The 15,350-nt window shown below is 33.0% G+C and overlaps 1 protein-coding gene across 5 annotated transcripts in view; it reads left to right on the top strand.

Moving 5' to 3' along the window:
• Window positions 1–15,350, top strand: part of LOC115453588 (cystinosin homolog) — a 58,222-nt gene that overhangs the window by 17,346 nt on the left and 25,526 nt on the right. Inside the window, exon 1 of one of the 5 annotated variants that reach the window (XM_037443088.1) lies at window positions 12,658–12,754. The exons of the other annotated variants lie outside the window; for them this stretch is intronic. The gene's annotated coding sequence lies outside the window, so the exon portion shown is untranslated. Of the gene's footprint in view, window positions 1–12,657; window positions 12,755–15,350 lie in introns of those variants that run through there. 5 annotated transcript variants of the gene reach the window in all.

Below are 15,350 nucleotides of genomic sequence, written 5' to 3'. Positions count from 1 at the left end.
GCCTAGTTGGGTGTGGAACAGACTGCCGAGACAAATGTCCGCAGGTTCAAATCCCAAGGGCACGCACCTCCGACTTTTCTAAGATTATATGTGTATTCTTTGTGAATTATCGTTTTCTTAAACGGTGAAGTAAAACATCGTGAGGAAACATGCATACCTGAGAAATTCTCTAAAGGAATTTTGAAGGTGTGTGAAGTCTACCAATCCGCACTAGGATAGCGTGACAGACTCGTGCCCAGCTGTGGGACAGTATATAATACAGGGCTGATATTATTATATATAATTATAATACGTTTTTAACAATAGAATCCATTGGCGTTTATAAATAATAGTAAATTGACTGGTAAAACTACAAATATGAGATCCGGATTAGTAATGTTTCATGATGTCCTGATTACCATAGGTACATTGTTATTATATGTTTTTATTGCCTATCTAGATAGACTAGTAAGCGTTTCATCTGATGCTACGTGATCTATTCAGTTATAAAATATGCATTGTGTATCTGTTACTGTCTTATTAGGAATACCTTATATTTTGTGAAATCCTATTTGCAAAAGATTACTGCAGATTTTGTGTTGGATCTTTTTGATCTAATGATCAGTAGAATCAATGCTCTATCTGAAATCCACTGACACGAGGTTTTTAACGGAAGCTATGTTTTTGTTATCAGCTTGAAGCGATCAAGTAGCTGTTTATTTAAAATCCGATGTGAAAGTAAAAAACGCGCGAAGTATTTTATTTGCCCAGCTCGATTAAGTGAACTAAAATGTTTTCTTAATATTATAAATACGAAAGTAATATTATTAGTTTGTTCTCTTTTCCATAAGCAATATGATTTCTTTTTGCATAAAGAAAGTTTTAAGAAAAGGGATTGGCATGCGCTTTTTTTATCCAGGAGAACTGCCCATTCCCAAAATCCTATAAAACTCTTCAAATTAATTTTATGCACTTTCACGGACGATGTAGCTAGTCTGTTATAGCAATTTTAAATATAGAACTAATTAAAAAGTCAACAGTGACAATTCTATTTTTAAAATTACAAATGACATATACGTACTAACTTAAATGAAAATTAATTAAAGTAGGTAGTTATTATTTTTCAAGCTCGCGTATAAAGTTTCATCGGCGCGAAGTGAGGAGTGTAGCGTTACTAAAGAAAACAGGGCGTTGGGTAATGAATACTGGGGCTAAGTACATTGGTTTCAAGTAGCGACCGTTACGGTGCGTTCACTTGTTTGTTTAATCCGAGGCTCATGTTCGGCCCGTGTTCATAACTGGGGTTGACACAGTAAGGTTTTAAATGTATTCTTAAATTATTAAATTGATACACGCTGGTATCGATTTTTCTCGGCGTTATTAAACACGACCGGAATCTTTATCAAGATAGTATAATTTTACTTTACACCATCCATATTTAATGCCATTTTTGAGTTATCAGTTTAACATAATGCATTAAGGCAGTTCAAATTTTTAATTGCCATTTTATTTTATTATAGTATTCCAATCGTTAAAATAGTTCTTTAGGGTCATATTTTCATAAGTCTTTTGCAAAGTTCACTGTCATTTATATAGTACATACCCATATTTATTAGTGCAGAAGAAAAGTAGATTTGGGGCTAAAATATATTGAATAAGATAACTTCAGTATTATTTTTATTGGATGAAACAATGTATCCCCATTGCCATTCATCAATCTAACTAAAAGTTGCAGTGCATTATCCTCATGTAGGGGTAATGAATCATTCATTCATTAGCGGGAATACCTCGACAGCGCAAGAGAAACGTTCGTTCATACTCTAATTACCGAGTAGCGTTTGTGATTTCATGTAATTTTTTTATTATCAAGTATGCCATCAGTCTTTGTAAACTGTCAAAGCGTAGTTTAATAATACTGGTGACATTATTTTTTAATGTTGATAATTATGTGCAAGAAGGATTGTCGTCGACTGTTTTATGCTTGTTAAAACTCTGTTTTCTACTCGGTTTTCGTAAATAACGTGCAATGTAATTTATGCATAGTGTTTCTTTCACTACTTGTGGTACCGGTGGTAGGTCTTTTCTACACTATAGACCGTCTGGGTAGGAACCTTTCTATGTCTATTTCAACCACTAAGCAGCAGTGCGCATGCGCCGTTGTGTTTTGGTTTAAAGGTTTTATGTGCGGTCTATTGTTACTTCTTTTTATGGACCGTCATATCTATTACCATCAGCCCTGCGGTATGCTCATCTTTCCGTTTAATTAATTAAAAACTGCATAAGCATGGGATAGATTAAACACTTTTATAAAACTCACTACTGTACACAACACTTCTTTTCCCATTGTTTAATCCATCTATAATTTCATTAATTCCCTTTATTGATGCATCTAGCTCAATATTAAAGTAGACCGCAGACCCATTAATGTGATCAATTGTATTAGTGATGTGTTCCAATTTAAGAAATGTTTTAATCGAATCGGCCTTGAGTGATTATGAGTTCTCATTGAGCGATCTTAAATGAATAGGTCGTTGCCACTTGCCATCAAAGATACATTCAGCGACTTGTAATTTGTATTGATGAGTATTTCGGGACCCGACGTCGATTTGCATTGCGCGATTTATTGAATGAAATGTGAACCGAGTTTGACCAATGTGGTCAAAGTCCTGTATGATTGAGCCTCGTTACCCAATGTTTATGTGCTCAGATGAGAGTCCTTGTCTCTGTCTTTTGATCTATCGCCGTAAGTACCGATCGCTCTTCACGGATTACAGTGGATTTAGCTATCTTAATCTATATGAGAGTATATTTATTATTTATCATGATCGACATTCCATGGTCAAATTATGGAAATAATAGTTCTTTCGTCTCTGTAACCCTAGGAATTATTGATATCCAAGACCTAATTAGATTAACACATCAGATGTATCAGATTTCAAGATGAACTTTAAAAATAGTTTTCCATTTTGTTTCAATCGAAATTTGTATGGAAAAAAGTCATCATTAAAACCATTTTCCTGTGATACGATGCGGTTTCATAATTTCATCACAATTACATCAGCTTGACAACAAAGTCTGAATTGTCTGTTGAGCAGATTTTTGGCACTGTTTCGGGCACTGACCATGCCTAACGTTGCTCTCTGCTTTTAAATCAATGCGCCAATATTTGCTCGAGATTCCTGTTTTGCAGTGTTGATTTGGTCTTTAATATGCGAACGATTTTAATAGACGGAATAAATAGTATACAGATGCATATTTTATTGATTGAATCTTGTTATTGAAAATACGATCGTTTGTTTTATTAAGCGAAACGATCTATAATTGGATAGCTATTTTTGACATTAATAATCCAGTTTTTTTGGCCTCTTAGCATCCGGAAAGAAGTATCTAAACAAGAAAAATAATAATAAATAACGATATTTTACACCAGCATTCCCAAACAGTAGTATGTGGAAGCGTAGTAGGTCCAGATGCGTAGTGTCGGAAATTTCAAGCCGTTATGCTATTCGCCTGGAGAAACATACTTATTATCATAACGTATAAGATATACACGGTAAAATAAATGAGACTTGATAGAACATTTTATAATATTTTATATTGATAAATATAACGCTGAACGCTGGCCTAATCCCTCTCAGTAGTAGAGGCCCGTGCTCCACAGTGGGGCAGTATATAATATAGAGATATTATATTAGTATAACGCTGAAGAGTTTGTTTGTTTCTTTGAATGCGCTACTCTCAGGAACAACTAAACCGATGTTGGATTTTTTTTTACTAATAGGAAGCTACATTACTCTTGAGTGCTATAGGTTACTTTCACCCCGGGAAAATATCCTGGAAAAACTTTTTCACATAAGCACAGCGGCAGGAAAAAGTTAGTGGATTAACAGTGTCCGTTGTATTGAAAATAAAACATGTACAATCTGCTATGTCAATGCATTCGGTATGTCATAATGTTTTGTTTATACATGAGTATATTCAAAGGCAATAGATAACCTATCGTGTTCTTATGAAATTCTGTAGTACAGTTGTCAGCAATAATTGACACGTTAGGTCATATAGAAATCAACATACGAAGAGCTATAAATAAACATTGAGAAAATGTTTGAAATTATATTCAAAATACGCATGTATAATTGGCTTATAAAAAATCTTGCGTCATTGGTTTGTTTCTGCTTTATAAGAATTACTATAAATTTCTGCGTCATTACTGATACAGATAATATTTGTTCTTAAACATTTGTACAGAATTTAATAAAATTTTGATATTAAGGACCCTTCGCGCCACTGAACGAACAAAAATATCGTTCTATATTCAAATATTGTACATTCACCATCGGAAACTAGTTGACCCTTTGACCTCACGCATAATTACTGAGTTTCGAGGTAAATGCAGACTGGGTTTGAGTCCTTTCGTCTCATTACGTGTAGTGTAGTGGTATAGAAGTCGGCCTTGCTGGAGCAATGACCATTTGCAGCCGAGTGACCTAACTGTAAGTTCATACGTCAGGACATCTCTTCGTGAAATAGTAGCAAAGTAAATAGTAGGTTTATGTTTACATTCTAACAAAACAATTTTTCGTGTAACATATTTTTGAATCTAAGTTATAAAAACTTTCCTTGTTTGATGTATTTGTATCTTAATCAAACAGTTTAATAATTTTCGATACTAATACATTAAACCTAAGGATTGAGTAGAAGATTTCAAATTTCGGTACCATGCAACTTTTTGAATTCATTTTCGCATAACTATTCCTACAGAGTCTATCGTAAACTTTGAAATATGGCTAATTTGGTGTAAACAATGTTAACAACAGCGGATCTAGCGGTTAATAAATATAAATAGGTGCCAGTACCTCGAATATATCTCAAGGTTGACCGTCGCATGTCATGCATTGCTTAAAATATAAGTGGGCGTTTATCTAGTACGGAGTTCCATTGACCCGTCTCCGAATTGAAAGACTTGTTGCAAAGGTAATGGGTTTTGTTAGGTTTGTATTGGACGTTTGTGAGAATTGAGGTCTCGAGGACCATAGTCTTTCTTATATCGGACACATATTACGCGCAAAATAATCATTAAAATATTGTTTTTTGTAGTTGAAATATATGATGAAATAATAGTTTGTATTCGACTCGGATATAAATCCAAATATTTTGTTTCACAACCTTAGTGCACGAAACAATTGAGATATAATTCCAGTGGTTAATTATTTCATCTGAATTATGCACTGTAATATACCTATCTGTCGTAAAAGTAATGTAAGAATGCATTTTAACAATCAACAAATCCGCGGATGTATCATTAATTCTACTAGTATTCGTAACACATCCCAAAGGAAGCGGCTACAATGTCCACAAACATTCATTTGCACAACAATTGTTACAACATTATCGATCAGTATACTTCGTGTATTGTACAGTGCGTACCTCAAGTTTCTACACCGTTACCGTAATTAATTGTATTACAATCTATATGCGGTATTGCATCAGAAAATTAAATGCTTCTGATGTGTTATTATTAAAAATATTACTTATAGAACAAATTAAACATTGTTTTGGTTTTAGTTATATGTGAATTTAGTACAATTGCCTGTTTTGATTTTTTTTTTATATAATTATAAAATGTAAGTAGATATTAAACTTTGAGTTTCCGGACAACCAACATCACTCTCCCCGTGACCATGAAGACTGTAGTATACGAAACGTTGGAAGAAAAAAATAATATAAAACACCGCGATAAAATCCATAACAGTTTTATTTCAATGTCTAACATTCGCGTAAACATAAGAAATCATTATTCTTATATTCATAAAAGAAATTTACTGAATGCTATGTATATGTTGTTAACACAAAACCTAATATTACTTTGTAAGCAATTTACATTTTCCTTTGTGAAGTTCAAGAAAATTTATGACACGTAAAACTAGAAAGTTTATTTGTTTTCTGAACACTCGGTAGGTGTTAATTTACTAGACATTAGATACAACATGTTAGATGTATCTATCCACGTTAAATTTTCTATACATTTGCCACTTTCTACTTTTAAGTTATAGTTTTAATATGTGTTTTATATAAATAAAGATTTAAAAAACCGTGGTTATTGATCGAGAATTAACAAGGTGACTTATATTATCTTTTACAATTTCATAGTTGTAGTTGTTTAGTTTTTAAATAGTTGTAGTACTATTGGTATTAACCGTTATTTTTCTTCGGAGATGTCACTCCTAAACATTATCATCGCAATAGTATCTCAAAGTTTATTGTCACATAGCAACGTTGACTTTAGAGTCCAGACAGTGACTAGTATAGATTCTTGCTATATTTAGTATCAAATAAATGAAGCGCTGATCCAGAATCCTGGCATAAACACACTAGTTGATAAAACCTTTACATTGTTGCAAACCAAATGAAATAAAATACCAAGATATTTCTCTCGCTCCCAAATCTCAACAAACTAATATTTTGCATTTAATGTTACAAGGTAATTTTAGTTAATTGCATCGGGTTTAGAAATACCAGGAAGTGCATTGATAAACACATAAACAATTTCGCTGTGCCTTTGCCTTGTCTAATATCATTATTTATGCCAAACACCTTCCAATTTGCAGGTAATATAACTCGCTCGCAACTTTGTTGCGTTAACCTTCGAGTTTGTTTAGCATCGACAATGTGCCGGCTACAATAACTTCTGTATTTATTTTGAAATTTGTGAGTTTATCGATTTGAAACTGTACGAATTAAAGCGATTGGGTCTATCTTAGAATATAAACTGAGGACACCATGGGCACAAGTTGCATCGCTGCCTACCCTTGAGGAATACTGACATGAGGCTCGTGTGTGTGTAAATTTTACCCACTTAATGTTATGTGGAATGGTTGTTTGTTTTGGAAATGTCACTGCACCGTCGTATCGATAAGTATTTGAAAACATTGATATGTCGGGGATATCGTGCGATTTCGTTTTGTCTGTTTTACTGTTAGATAGAGACCTTTACATTCTGTTTGTAATGTGGTTCATCACCTAGTAGGACATATTTTCTGATATTTCATCCGATACATAAAGGATTTGTTTTGCATTAGAATAAGTATATTTTTGTGGATGGTTTATTAAAGGCTGAGTATTCAACTACCAAGTAGTTAATAAAAATAATTTGCGCATTTGAAATTAGTCATCATATCCCTATACAATTTCTAAGAATTTTAATATAGAATTTATATATTCTATACAATTTATTTATACTTCAACTAGCAACATCTAGTAAGTTTTTGCTACGTTACTCACTGTTTATTTTTCTGTGTTCAAAGTTTTTAACTCCTAGCCTTCCCATAGCATTCTATGTATGTTAAGAACTTCTTTATTTTCTAAATAGCTTTTTCTTTTCACGTGTTCTCCATGTGTTGCACAACAGCAGCATGATCTCATTCAAGCCCTTGACCGCATCCTTACGTAATCTTCGTATTTTTATTTACTTGGAAATGTTTTCGATCCATTGTGTTTAATTACTGTCCAACCATTATGAAAAATATGGTGAAATTACAATACATTTATGTGGTCGCGCGATGGTAGATTATTTTTAATAGCCAACATTTATTTACAATCTAGTATCTGTACTGTAATGGGACATGCGAAGGTTGGGCCCGATCGAGACAGCCAATTTACTCGGAAAACTCGAAAGCTGTCCGGTAGGTACATTCGAATGTATAAATAATTTTAGTGCCTAACCTTTCAAATGATTCCGTGGATTTATCGCGGGGTTTATTCGGGTTATCTAGGATTCATCGGGTTTTGACTTGGGATTTTTAGGTCTTAACAAACATTAGGTTCAAATTGTAAGATTGAGTTTTTGTCGTTTATACAATTTAAACTATGATACTTATCTCGATTGGTGAATGGAAATTACGAACTTCAACTATTACTTCATAATGCTATAAATAAAACATATAAAATTGCGATATTTATTCATTTAATGTGTTTAAATATTACCAATTTATGAATACTTCGAATGTATTAGATTGAGACGAAATATTTCCGATTTTCCTCATCTTCGAGATGCCTAGTTTATGATGATGCCAAGTATTCGCAACGTGGAGAGAAAATTATAATATAAAAAACCGCGATATCATAAAAAAAAAGTTTTATTTTTAGGTACTTATTTTAATTTCGTTGGGTTTTTCCACATGATTCTGAAGGTTTCTTTAGGTCAATGGATGAACGTTAAACATCTGTCGAAACAAAAGGTATTTTTAAAAGGTATTTTTATTCATTTTTATTTTTCATTGTACAATTTAAACTTACTGAGTGGTCTGACTTATACGTGTGTATCAAATGATTTCTACGGAACGGTTTACGTACTTAGCATCATTAAATTTATTACTTTATATTAATTTCAGTTCACCCTATAGATTATTAGGGTCTAACTAGTAGCTTTATAAGGGGCCGTAATTATAACGTAATCAGATTTTAGTATTTTTTATCCATGTGTAAAATTATCATTAAAACGTTATTAAGGTGATTTTATAGCATTTTTAGACACCAGGTTGTTATGCTAATTTGTTCTTTATACTTAATAAACAAGGCATTGTTTTCACCATTATTGTTTAAAAACGTTTCAGTGTGAATTTAGTCTGGCGTTTTATAGTTGGCTAGCTTTAACTAGATAGTGAGAATAAAACGGGTTCATTGACCTTTTAGGCGCGGGATATCGGACTGATGTACGATAAATGAAATATGATTTATATTCATAACTGTAATTTGCGAAGTGGAATTAAATTTATAGAACAAACTTTGATGAAGATTATCTATACTTTTATTTTTGGAATGTCAATTATAAACTTTTTTTTTGTTACTCAAGTGGCTGTTAAATATTCAGTATAATTATTTTATGCCTAAATTTATAGATTCAATAATCAGCATATATGTTTAAGAATATTATGTATTCAAATTTATACAACCTACCTACCGGTTTTTCGTATCATAAAATTATTCCCTAAAATATGGAATGAAGGTCTGAAGCTAAACACTACATCGTATTTAAATGTTATCATTACACGTTATAAAACAAAGTTACCCGTTTGTATGTTCCAACGAGATAAACTCAAAAACTACCCAACAGATCTAGATGAAATTAGGTATGAAGATAGTTTAAGAGTCTGGGCAGGACATAGGCTATTTTTTATCCCGGATAAATATATAGCGGGACTTTTATCCTGGAAAACTCTCACGCGGGAAAAGCTGCTAGTTCATGGTAGTGAATTATAAAATACAATCGCGCGAGTCGCGTGTGAAATGTAGGAAAATTACTACTGCATTTTAATGACTATTTTAATAAGCTTTGTGGAACATTGTCATTGTTATACTTTGTGTTAATGACGGTAATGCTTAAACAAATTATCTAGGCACCTAATTACTTTTATTTATTAAACAGGCCACACATGAACTATTTTATGTCTAAGATACGGTACGGTGCTATTTAGGAATTATTGATCGTATCTATTTGACTCGTATGTTTGCGTTTTTTTTTTAATTAATTCTGATGATAATTGAAAGTTAAATATATTAATTAGTTTTTTAAACTCAACTCTTACCAATTACCTTAAATATTATAAAAATATTTTTTAAGATGGTTCCTCCAGCAAAATGGCGCGCTTACCGTTTTTTAAGAAGCTATCTACTTGAAATTTATAAAATATATAGAAAAAAATTAACATATTTTGCTAGTTTTAAACTTTGATAATTAGATCTAAAATTGTTTTTAAAGAAATTGTTCATAAATCTTTGCATATTCTCGCAGTAACTCGTGTGCCGAAAATGTATGAAACGAATGATCAAGGCCGTTGGCTCGGGGAGGGTCTTAAATAAAATTAAATATTTCGTGCACGACTGTACGCATAAGGAAAAAGTACTTTTGAAAAAAAAAGCAATTGAGTCGTGCTCTCAGATTTGATTCGTATCGGGTCTGACAACTGGTTGCTATCAGTTGCCGACGGCCGTGCTGTTTTATATCTTATGTGCATCAAGATCCTTTTAAAAATCGACTAAATAAAGAGTGCATAGGGGCCTTAGAAGGGAAGTATAAATTTTACATCAATGATATTTCAAAAACTATAGATCTGCCATACCAACTGACATGAAACGAACAGTGTTCCGTATGCACATAGACATAATATTGACATTGGCATATCATCTGAGAGTTGATGTATTTATACCAGTACGATTATTTTTATCAGGCGGTTCGTATTTATCATTTACTCAAAGTGAATGCAATCGTCCAAATTGGGAACATTTTAAGTTTTCATATGTGCTAATGGTAAATCTATAGTATTTAAATAATATAGATAGACCAAACCTACAGAATAGGTTTTATACGTATGTTACGTATGAATGACGTAGTCTCTGATATTATTGCAGCTTCTCTATTGCATAGACTACCAGTACCAATAGTCGCCTATGTGTTATTGCAAAAAAAATATTGTCCTTTAATTGATTAAGTAGATTGCATTATATATACTAACACAAAACAAAAGTGCCCTACTTCTAACCATACTTATATGCTAATGTCACACTATGGAATATTATGTTCTGAAATAATTGGATTATTATATTATTATTATGACCTTTATACTTAACTGCCTTATTTTATTTCTGACTCTCTTAACTGAGTATGATAAAGATTTAGTGCATTGTCATTCATCATTTACACTTCGCATGCTAGCCGCGTGTCTTTTAACATTTGTTTTAAGACATGTTTTTAGAATGGGTAGAAAAGCTTAAGTACCATAACCATTTGGCTAAATCTGTTGCTACAGTCTAGTAATGTCAGTGTAATATGTTTAGGTAATATTTTAATAAATTTATTTTGGATTAAATACTATATTGTAAAACTTGCAATAATAATTAATTATGCTATATAAAGTTTAGCAAGAAACAAACGTCAATTGAACTCCATGCAATATAATTAAAATAATATATTAATTTGAATATTTTTTTTTATAAAGACTGTGTAAAGTAAAGACTAAAAATTATTTAAATATACAAATACTTTACTATTAAACGCTAGATCAACGTCGGCAATTCAATATCACTTCACATTTGCAATCGTCTATTGAGATTTTACTATTTCTGTACGAAACCTGTTCAATACAAGTTTTAAAGGTCCTTGAATCGTATTATCTATAGCTTCGCGAATTCCTTTGTAGGGCCATAACCTTTCCTTTTGCATGTCTAGCGAACTTGTATGGGCGATCCCCCGTCTGGTAAAGTTTATAAGTACATTGTTATTTAGGTAAATAGTTTCTTAAATGCTTCGGTGGCGTAGCTGTACTGCATGCGTGGTTCGACAGGTCATGGGTTCGAATCCCGGGTCGGGCAAAGTGATATTTAGATTTTTCCGCTCAGTATCACCCCAGAGTCTGGAATTTGTGCCCGATTTGGCGATAGGCTTGCCCCCTATCACATCATGGGATGGAACACACTTGGCGAAAAGTGGGTACCCTGGTTGCGCCTCTGCATACCCCTTCGGGGATAAATGCGTGATGTTGTGTGTGTGTGTGTTTCTTAACTACCAGAGCAATGTTTAGAAATAGGTAGTTTCTATTTGTTCTTTAAACTCTTCATAGATTGATCATAGTCGTGTAGTGTTTTCACATTCAGAGCGCCTCACGATCTCTTGGCATTTCTTACAAGAGTGCTTACTTCCCGATAGGCAACGGCTTGGCTGTGCTTCTGGCATTGCAAAGTCCATGGGCAGCGCATCTCGCTTACCATCAGGCCTACTGCTTGCCCGTTTGCGTAATAAGGCAACAAAAAATATCTATCTGTTAGAGGTTATAGTGGCAGATTCAAGTAGTAGAGTGCTTGTAATATGTTGGTAACTTTTTTGCCTTTAGTTAAGGCGTGTTTCACAGTATCCGTGTTGTGATACGAGAGGTCGCAGGTTCGATTATTGTTATATTATTATTACGACCTTTATACTTAAACGCCTAATTTTATTTCTTACGCTCTTTACTCAGTATGATAAACGATTTAATGCACTGTCATTCATCATTCACACTTTGCATGCTAGACGCGCGTCTATTATCATTTATTTGAGGCATGTTTTTAGAATGGATAAAAAAGCCTAAAGTACCATAAACTTTTAGCTATACCTGTTTCTACAGTCTAGTTTTGTCACTATATTATGTTTAGATGCGTACGTTGAGACAAATGTTTGTATGACACTTGTTTCGTCACACCTGAAAGCTGTTGTCGTTAGCGATAGGATAAGTATCTATGATATTTGTTTTTTTTTTAATTGTTATATCTAAAACTTTATTGTATTTTAGTTTTCATTAGTCAGGCTACGATACTGCGTTGTAATACGAGTTTCGTTAATTTATTTGTCCAGTCTTTGAAATTTTCTATGTTATAGTTTTGTAACACGAACTAAATACAAACTGTCGTTTAATCGAAAGCTGTATTAAAATAAATTAACATCTAATTTTAATATGTGAATATTTTAACAAACATTTACAATAAATTTTCAATACGACGCAATAGTGGTCAGTGTTAAAACAAATTATTCAAATTAATTACTAAGTGCGGGTATTATGTGGAAAAAATGACAGTGCTTCACGTCGTTATTGTCTTTCTAGGGCCTCTAGCGTGAATTACAATCAAAGAGGGTATTTTTCGTTGCTGAACGTGGGTAGTGATTTTGGGTCATCTAATGATAAGAAATTACTATAGCTCAAGAACGTTCATAGAAGGGAACTTTGGGCTAGGGAAAGGAGTGCAAAGGGTACGTTGATTTTAAAATTTAAAAGTCGATTTATCGTTTGTTATTAAAGGAATGTTTTAAATAGATGTTTAGGATTTACTTAGCGCAAATACAGAACCATTTATAGTAAAGTTTTGCTCGCAGTTCCGTCTACAGCAGTCATTAAAATAAATAAATGAATAAATAATACTATATTGTCTATTTTATAATCCGTCAATTCACGGATGTATATACATTTTCTATAATGTCTCGATATAATGAGTGAAAGATAACAATAGGTGATTACTTCTAGTTCCTTTCCAATAAGGATCTGCACAATTATAATAATCCAAACGAGTTTGATAATGTATCTGTAACTTACAATACAATGCTAGTTCGTTTTACGGCTTGTTAAGGATCTGACGTCATTCAGTTTAGTAACGCCATATCGCTCACAATACTTTGCAGTTAATACATTGTTATCATGTTCTTATATTGCAAGCCTCGAAATCCGTTATCTGGTGCATTGTTAGTAATAAAATGCAAGACAACGATGACAGTATTCATTTTTAGATGAAAAATAAACTCAATATACTTTAGTAATAAGTTCTTTTTTTAAATGGTCCTACGCTATTGTCGCAAACTTCGCTCTGCTATCAAATAAATGTATTAAAATGCGGACATACATTTTATACACATTGTATCGAGATTTGAATTTCTAATTATGCTGATTCATTACACTGTACTGTATAAAATATGGACTGTATGTCGTATAGGTTAGGTTCCTTTTTCGCCTGCTTTAACAGTTAAATTTTGTAACAGGAATAAAATTTATTTGACTGTTGCACTAGTTGTAAAAAAACAATCATGAGTTGTTGCATAGGAATAGAGCGAGATGCGATACGACTCCCACTTTATACTTTTCTAGGAAATAAAATTGTTTATATTTAAGGTAGACGTCTAGCAATACATCGATGAAAACCGCATTCAATATCATGCAGTATTTTTTGCGTGATTCGTGTATTAATATACAGCAGATATATTCTATAAACTATTGTTTTGACTTCTATTGCTCTCATAAAGACTCCTACATTTGTTTTTCTTCATTATTTACAATGTATGGGCATCGCCCTGCTACAATTTTATTAGGTATATGTAAATATAAGTTGAAATGGTTTTGCGGTTATAAGTAATAGAAACCCACATCAAAATAGGTCTAGCCTTTTGTACCTACGAACGAATACACAAACTCAGTTACGTGTTTTGACTTAGTTTCTATTCCCAATCTCAACATGGAGACGTTGAACTCCATATTGCATGTAACTCAATCCGACCAACAAAACTGGAACGGCTTGCTACGCGTAGTGAAATAATTTTAGCACATGCGGGCATAAAATTGCGTGCGAAGGAGGATATCGTATTATAAAAACCGGCGCGACTTGGGGAAAGCCTTGAAATCTTAATACATCCACGTACCTAGGGCTGCCAGGTGTCTGGATATTGGGTTTTATGATGTTTGATTATTGGGCTTTTAAAGTCCAGTTTTAAGCAGAGACGCGGGTTTTCGTAAACCTTGTTTATATTGTAAGAATTTCTTGCATTATATATTGCAAATTAGAGATATTTTTAAGGCTTGTACCATAATTAGGGAGGCAAGAACTTGACGGCAAATAAATTGTACTGTTATAAAAATAATATCGTTTTTAGAACCTGTTAATATAGCACACCAAATACAATAGAGATAAATTCAAATGTGTGTACAGGCATTTGGGTAAATTTTGCCTTTTCTCCGGATATTAAGGGTTAATCAAACAAAAAAAAATAATTAACTGGCAACCCTAACGCAGCTGTTAACGTGTCGCGAGAGCTACGCCGTCCGCTTTCTTCATGCCAGATGACCGTGTCATTCACTTCCTTCGGTACGGTCAGCATCGAAAGAACGTAATGTGACATTGAAAAGTTATTGCGATACGGTGTTACCAAGAATTCGACCTGGAAACGAAAAAATCGATTTCTTAAATCATATAACAACGCTTGTACAGCACGTTTTCTGTGTGCTCGATAAATTATTGGCAATTTAAGATCTGATTAATGAGAGTTAATATAGTAACATATGATGTATATCCAAAAGTCAGACGTGTTGTCAAGAGTCAAGACCTAGTCTTGTCGTGTCAAGGGTTACAAGAACCTTTCGGAACACGGACTCAAAACATATACGTATTTATTGCGGCTAAAGATCGAACTCATCGCCTCTCGTTTAATACCTAACTCACATGGCAAGCATTTTCACCGACATAATTATTCAGATTAAGTTCTTACTGCGGTACATACAATGCATAAACTTACTTGATTTAGGTTTTGATAACATTTAATTGAAGATATTTGCTGCATAATATCAGCCGTAACATTAAGGGATACTCCATAGGTTTCGCTTTTTTATGCTAACGGTTAACATTCGCCATTTTGTAAATATATTTCGCATAAAAAAATGCCAACTGACTTTCAATTTAGGTAATACGGGTCAATGATTTTACAACGTTTAAATTAGCTTTTATATATGTTTTCGTGTGTTACAAAACATCTATTTGGAGACATATAAACGGTATTGCAATTTGTTTCTGTTACCGTTTTGCTGTCT

The sequence above is a fragment of the Manduca sexta genome, chromosome 26 (assembly GCF_014839805.1).
Source record: "Manduca sexta isolate Smith_Timp_Sample1 chromosome 26, JHU_Msex_v1.0, whole genome shotgun sequence".
NCBI lineage: Eukaryota > Metazoa > Arthropoda > Insecta > Lepidoptera > Sphingidae > Manduca > Manduca sexta.
The sequence above is the reverse complement of the archived record's forward strand: the minus strand, read 5'-3'. Positions and strand labels throughout refer to the sequence as shown.